This window comes from Rhamphochromis sp. 'chilingali' (assembly GCF_963969265.1).
Source record: "Rhamphochromis sp. 'chilingali' genome assembly, chromosome: 11".
Taxonomy (NCBI): Eukaryota; Metazoa; Chordata; class Actinopteri; order Cichliformes; family Cichlidae; genus Rhamphochromis; species Rhamphochromis sp. 'chilingali'.
The window spans coordinates 25,565,608-25,573,680 of record NC_137938.1 but is presented as its reverse complement, the minus strand read 5'-3'; positions in this window follow the sequence as shown (position 1 = coordinate 25,573,680).

The following is an 8,073-nucleotide window of genomic DNA, read 5'->3' as shown; positions in this document are numbered from 1 at the left end:
CGCCTCCGACCAGTGGTATTTATCCTACTCCACAAGCCAGCCAATAGAACTATATAATTCTGCCCCTCCTGCTTTAATGCAGAATTCCGAGGCTTGCAGCCAGCAGCATCGCGAGTCTCTATCCTGAAATTTTGTATAAATGGACGCACAAGGTTAGATTCTAGTTGTCGTGATTGTGTTTGTTCATCGTGTAATGTATTGCTGTCCCATAAAATAGTGGGTTTTTTTGTGCAGTAGGTTATTGCATGTATAAAGCAAGCACCTGGATGTTGTGTTGGTCCTATCATGAGCATGTTGTGCACATCCATTCCTCAGTAGTGGGCCCGGGCACAGCAGCCAGAGAAAAGAGAGCAGGACATCCAAAGTGTGTGAAATTCAGATAGAAAGAATGAGGGTGAAGTCACGAGCCACAGTTCAGTCATTAGTCTGTCACTGCATATCGGGATGCATGGTCAGCTGCAGAAAGCAGCCTGCAACCTGACTGGCTCCATCAGCAGGTGTACAGTTCTGACAATGCAGAGTCAGCATCTCACCCAACGGGGAGACTTATTCTAAGCAAAAAACAAAACAAAATTTAAAAAAAGGAAAGTAAAAAAGGATGAAACTAGATGAATCTTAATGGAAGTAAAAAAGAAATACAACTTGGATTGTTTAAGCACTACAATAATTTTCGGAAGGCTCACTTTACTTGACATTTATGAGATTAGCTGTCAATCCTACACACAGGATTGACCGGTTCTGCAAGGATACACACTCAGATTAATGAGATAGTCTAACAAATTAGACTGCATTCATTAAACACTGGTCAGGCAGAAAGATGGACAGGCTGGGATGAGTTTTGCTTTCTGTAACGGTGCCAGAGAGTTCAAAGACAGAGAGCATGAAAGAGAGACAAACAGAGGACATGCAAAAATGACAGGCAGCTGGCACGTGTGTAGCAGTGAGTTATCATTGATGGTTTTGGTCGTACATTTTTCTTTTCCTCTTCGTGCTTTGGAATGAAGGCGTGATGCTGCAGTGGAAGCACACATGCAGAGTTGCTAAGTTACACACACACATATATACTATGCATGCATGCACAGCGATGCCTGATTTGCAAGGGAAAGCTGGGAGTCACGCGTGCTGTCCCTGCAGCAGATTGCTGTCATGCCTCACTGGGTTTCTTGCTGTGGGTCCAGACGATGACCACTCAGCCCCGTGAAGCCCCAGAGCATCAGAATGAGGTTAGCTCAGAGTTGGAGGTCAGTCAGCCGTGATGCTTTATTAAAACAAGATGTTATGGTGCACATTGCATTTTTATTTTTTATTATTTAATCTGATATGGGAAGTATGAATCAGTAAAGACGCAATGAGATGCAATTAGCAGTGAGTAATCATTTTGTTTGTGGATGCTTGGTGTTTTCATAACCTTCCCGAACAACCAGATGGACGGGGTAAAGCTTCAAATGCACATTCTGGTAAATCCCACTCATACAACACTAACAAGATGTTAAACGTTGACACTTTGTTTTTCCATCACTGCTTGTCTAAGATCTGATTTCAAAGAACATTTTGCCCCGTCTGTATTAATAACAGGCTTCTGTGTAAATCCAGATAAATGTTGGCTGTTGACCTTTTACCACCCACTCTTCTGCCTGTGGGATGCTCACCCTAAAGTCAGTGCCGGCACTATGAAAAGTAACATGAATATGCACACCTAACCTAACCTGCTTTTTCTGTCACTGTGGTGGAAAATTCTAAGATTTTGACCTTCTCTGTGTTCAGCTGGTTTGGTGGAAGAGAAGGCTCCAGAGCATCATGTTTTCTCTTTATCTAATCCTTTATTACAAGATATACTCAACTGTACAAGCTGTCTTTTGTTAGGAATGTTCTGTTTGTATTTTTCCCCCCAAACATTTCTATTGTGGTTTCATGAAGAATCGGGTTTTAATAGTATCCATCTAAAGATATGTCCGTAAAGCTTGAGCAGTTTAGCAATGTGATTTGATAATCTATACGAGATATATAAGAAATGCACAACACTAATGCAGTTTAGTATCCAGCCAGTAATAACATATGCTTATAAACCTCAGGGGTTTCATGGATGGGGAGCAGTCTTGATTAAATCTGACTGTCAGTTTTCACTCTGCAACCACATTGTACATGTAGATATTTTATGCAGAACATCTTTATTATTTTTACCCTTATCTCAACAGCTTCTGTTGCTTTCAGCTTTACAAAATCCTTGCATCAAATAAATAGATATGTAGCCCATATATGCAATGCACAGCTAGGCTTAATAATTTGATCCTGAAGCACTCAGTGCTGCCAGTGAGGGTGACATTGTCAGTGTGGTTGCTGCTAATAAGGTTCTTTTCATTTGAATTAAAATGGCTGCCAGCTGTACCCTTCCATAACCTCTGTCGTGCCTTGATGTTTCTCCCTCCTTTCAGCCTCTCTACCTCCCAACGTTTACCCGCCTTGCAGTACAAGAAAGAGGGGGGAGGGAAGAATCCCCCCAAATCGAGTGCTCCACAGCAACAGCAGTCAGATGACCTTGTATCTGTCTTGTTCTGCTGAGTCAGAAATTGAGGGTTGAGTGAGGGAGGATGGGGGATGCAGGGAGAAAAGAATAAGAGAGAGAAGGAAAGCGAGAGATGGCACAGAGAGAAAGCTGGCTCATATTTTTATTCTTACCGATTCTGTGGATTCTGCTCGCGTTGCTGCGTCTGACTTATTCACATGAAGTAATGAAGTAGAGTTGCATGGCTTCAAGTGCCATGTGCTTGTGTCACGAGTGCATAGTCAGTTATTTTGGACAATATGACGTCAGAGGCTTTGTAGGTGAATGGTGTATATCATGGGGTTTTGCAGTCATAGGTCGTGCGTGTGGAGGCCATGTGGGGAAAAACTGCATGGATCAGACGGAAATAGCATATGTATGTATGGATGCAGTATTTGTTAGTTTCAACATACCTAATGGCAAAATGCTTGCATTAAAACACTATGTCCACACAGAATAGAAAATAATTAAAAGGCATTATTGCTTCTACTGCATTTTTTACTCATCTTTTTCACAAGATTTTGAAACGTGGCTGCAGGAATTTGCTCCTGTTCAGCAACAGAGGGGCTTGTGAGGACAAGTAGTGTATCTGGGCAATAAGACTTGGCTAGCTGTCAGTATTCCAGGTCATCCCAGAGGTGTCGGACAGGGTTAGTGTCATTGCTCTGTGCAAGCACGTTATTGACCCTTCCTTTGTATTGGTAGGCATCCTCATTGGACCTGGAGGGAGATTTAGTTCAGATAACTGCAGAAAAGGACCAGAAGTGCAGCATACGTTGCTAGTAATTATGTAAACAGCTGTGTCCGCATACTTTTGGCATTGCAGTGTATCTATGGATAGCTAAAATTAGGGTTTGAGTGGGGGTGTACGAAGTCATCTGTTTTTGCGTGCGTGTGTGCATGTGTGAAGGTGATCCTAGCTAATCCGGTTTTATAAATGTCTGACATAATCTGTGTTCCACTCACAGTGTCCAGAACAGGGAGAAGGGAGGAAAAGAGGAGACGCAGAGAGAAGTGAGAGGGGGGAGAGAGAGAAAGACGGAGAGGAGCAGGAAGGAGATGGCAGGAGGATAAATGATAGAAAGGCTGATGGGCTTAAGGAGTATGACAGAAAGAAAGCGTGAGAAAGAATGCAGGGAAATAAGACATGGATGAAGGAGAACAGAGCCAGGTGGGTGGTGGAAAATTCCTCTGGGATTTAGTGTGGATGGATTGATACAGGACTGGCAGTGAAGCTGTGGTTATCATACAGCTGCACTGAGGGGAAGGACAGAAGACGTATCATAAATTGGATACAGAACACAAGAAAAGCAGATTAGAAAACAGAAATCTGTGAAAATGATGGAGAGTAGTTTTGTTTGACAGACAATAAACAGAAAGAGAGTGATTTATCTTTATTCACCCTCTCAATCTATGTACGACTGCTGCCTTTACATAAAAGCATTTATTTCAGAGTATAAATCTAACAACTTGCTTTGGCAAGCACAAAGGTTTTCAGGGTTTTATAAACCTAAGAGAATAAACATTTTACAATGATAAGGAAACCCCTGGTGATTATTGGTGGGGTTGTTGCAAAGCAAGAAATCCTACTATATGTTTTTCTCTATTGAAATAAAACCAAAGAAAAGAAACCTTTGCACCTAACTAGTCCTGCACTGCTCAAAAACCAAAATGATCGGCTCGGTGGTGTTCTGTAGTGTTTTGACATATGTTGTACCATTTTTAATTATTTTATGAATGGTTTACAAAAAACATCCATTAAGGGTCCAGGGGAGGTCGTCAGATGTCGTCTTTCATGTAAACACGAATTACGGTTTGACCTTTAAAAGCCATTTTGCGAGAGGAGTGCTGAGCCCATTTCAGAGAAATTTTGACAGGTTTTATTACCATGAAAACTTTAACTGCTTCTTAACTGACTTTTTAGCAGCATGCCACAGACCAGGTTTCGCAATCACAGCAGTCCAAAGTGGTTTTTCCTGAAACTGAATGGTCTAGTTTTCAGAGGTGTGGACTCGAGTCACATGACTTGGACTCGAGTCAGACTCGAGTCATTAATTTTATGACTTTAGACTTGACTTGAAAAAATGTTCTAAGACTTGTGACTTGACTTGGACTTTTACACCAATGACTTGGGACTTGAATTGGACTTGAACCGGTTTACTTGAAAAGACTTGATATTTTACCCCAAATATAAAATTTAACATGCATATTATATAGAGATTGAAAATGTGACGTCATTCACGGATAGAACCGCAAAGGATTCTGGGAACTCGTGGCAAGAGGTACTAGCGCGCGCAGGCTTTCAATTAAAATCAGTTATACAGCGATAAAAAGAAACACAAAAATGTCAAGAAGCTGTTGTATTATTGACTGCAATAGCCGGTCGCATGACAGCCACGGGAAGCCGACGGGTAAAGAGATCGGTTGTTATCGGATTACGTCGTTGAAGAGAAATTGTTCAAGCCATGTTTCCGAAGTAACAAAGAGGCGACTGGATTGCAGCCATTCAAAGACCAAATATAACGTCCCAGAACACTCCAGCTCACAGGTTAGTCTGCTCCAAGCATTTACACAAAGGTCAGTCTGCTGTTGTAGTTAATGCGTCATTTTCATAACATAATTGGTGATATAGGTTACAAGCAAGTCTGGCGCTGAACAGAAATTGTCGCGCTATGCTCCTTTATTTATTGTGCATAAATAGTGAATTGTCCTGACACAATATTGCGTTTCGCTTCTGTTATTATGGTACATTGACAAAAACATATACTTTTATTCACAGGATAAAACAGTTTTTTTGTATCACTAATTGTCCAGTACGATTACAGCATACAATATTATTGTCACTGCTACATTTCTGTAATGAACCAGAAATTATTTCCACTGCTAATTAATTACCGTTGAGCTCAAAGGTTATATTAATAAACGGTTAACGAATGTGTATTTATGAAGACGATTTGTGAGACTGGTAAACTTACCTTTGTTCGTACGATGGTCTTTCGTTCTACACGGTGCATTTCAAGGTCCTGCACCCATCCGGCGGTAAACTGTACCTGGGCTTGTTGCAGTGACCGGAAGTTACTAAACTTCATGAGTGTATGCACTCACTCCAAGAACCGTATGATTATAAATATGCATATAAATATGCTACGATGAGATAGCTGACTTCATCTGACTAGCAAATGTTGTCCAGGCTATGTTGGTGATACAGTTTTTTTTTAATGTGTATGATATTTTTGTCATGCGATTTTAAAGCCGGTCCTAAAACCGCATCCAAGAATAACATGCAGCTTATCTCAGAACTGTCGGTGAAAATTATTCTTGGAGCTAGGTTTAATTGAGCTGCATTTTAAAGAGGTACAATTTCACAATTTGTGTATATTTTCTAAGTTCACTATTTTGTCATGTGTTGAGAAAAACACAGATTTAAAAATTACATGGTCTAATATTTACATTTAGCATAACTGCAACATGCTTTTTTCGTGTTTTTTTTTTTAAAAGACTCGAAAGGACTTGAAATTCAAAATTTCAGACTTGTGACTTTACTCGGACTTTTACACCAGTGACTTGAGACTCGACTCTGACTTGCCTGACATTACTTGAGACTTGACTTGAGACTTGAGGATAAAGACTTGAGACTTACTTGAGACTTGCAAAACAATGACTTGGTCCCACCTCTGCTAGTTTTACATGTCACCCTCACTCATGTTAAAGGCCCTCTACCTGCTCACAGCTGTATTATATTTATCAGGGGCAGATCTCGAAACTTTAGAGTCCTGAATCAGTCTGTGTTAGGAATAATTAATACTTATGAATAAGTTTTCACTTTTGTGGTAGTGGGAGCTCAGCCCACTTGTTTTGGGGATGTTCAAAAGTAAGACTCCCACAAAAAGCTGAAAGGAACAAATACAAGCATTTTGTAAAACTTGGATTCCATTATTGTGAATATCATAACCTCTTACAGACACATCTGTTTGTGCAACTCGAGGAAACCCAAGCACCTTAACTCTGCCATTGTTTAGCAAACACTGGGATTTAAAACTGGCAGGCCAGTAATATCAAAATGTCTTGTTTGTTAGATTGCCATGTCAGTGACATCACAGGGTGTAGGTCATTGTTCCTTATTAGAGGCTTTCTTTTGTTAAACCTTCTGGCTCAATGACACCCAGATGACCCAAGCAGAGGACACAACTGCACACATACAGCTAGATTTTAAGTTATGTGGATCATATCATAATGTTTGCAGGGAACGTCAGTAACCTGGTTACTCATACGTGATTCCTACTCAGCAGCATGAGCAAATGAATCACGGGGTTGGAAAAAGCTTTAAAAAGTCAGGTTATGTGAGAGTCAGCCCCCTGCAGTGTGTCCTCCTACAGTCCTCTCAGTCTGCATGTTCTCCTGTCCTCTCAGTATCAGCGGTTTAGTACAGTGTAAGCAGTTTTTGTAACAATGCAGAAGGCACACTGGATATCAGCAGCAGACATATATTATCTATAATGCTTTTACTTAGATTCTGTCATATATATTGTTAGAAAGGTGGATGTTCATATTAAACAAGGTCAAAGTTTGAAATTATGAGCTCAGCATATATACAGGTAATAACTATCAGAGAAAAGCTCAAGCTTCAGACTGTTTAAATGCTCAGTTTTTTCTACAATTAGATTTGTATGATGTCAGCGAGCAGGTTATATGCCTAATCTTAGGTAAAGAGCTCTGGCTGTGAGCACAGAGGCCCCTCCTAGCTGCAAATCTTCCAGAAGCAGCCAATCAGAAGACATTTTACTTGAATGGGGAGAAGGGGGGTATTAAAGGAAAAGGAACTTGGTGGAGGGTCTGTGTCAAAGCCCTGTATAAAAGAAATAACAAATATTTTGAACTGTGAACTATATGATAGTCCAATAGTTGTAGAGTTGGAAATTAGAAATATTGGGAACTCGTTAAGAGTCAGTGAGGAGGATCATGTCTTACCTCTTTCTGCAGCTGGTGGTGCCTCAGGGAGCTATTTAATTGAGCTATGCTAACTGTCCCTGTTATTTACTATAAGTGATTTTACATATTTCACTGAATGATAAAAGACAGAGTCATAATTAAGCACAGTCTGTGCATGTCCACAAAGTGCTACAGGACGTCTAATTAAGGGAAGTAATAAACGCCCTGTTTGGAAGCCAGCCTTTTCTTTCGATACCTATCTCCATCACTATGCAATGCACCACCTTAATGCCCTCTTATACCATTTATGGTAGTGTGTTAAATAGTAAAGTTTGATTCAACTAAATCCACATACAGCTAGCTGGCTCAAACTCTGTCATTATTTCCCGACTGTTTACTCCGTACTCTGAATCTGTTTCAGCTTCGAACATTACACGTCAATTGTCCTGTTATGCTACAACTCACCTGGCTGAGCAGGTGACCCATATGCCAAGAAGTTACTACAGGGGCAGGATCCAGTCGCCCTCAGGGTGTTTCTTGTGTGCCAATCCAGCCCACTATCCTATTTACTCGCTATATTATTCTTTATACAATAAAGGCTA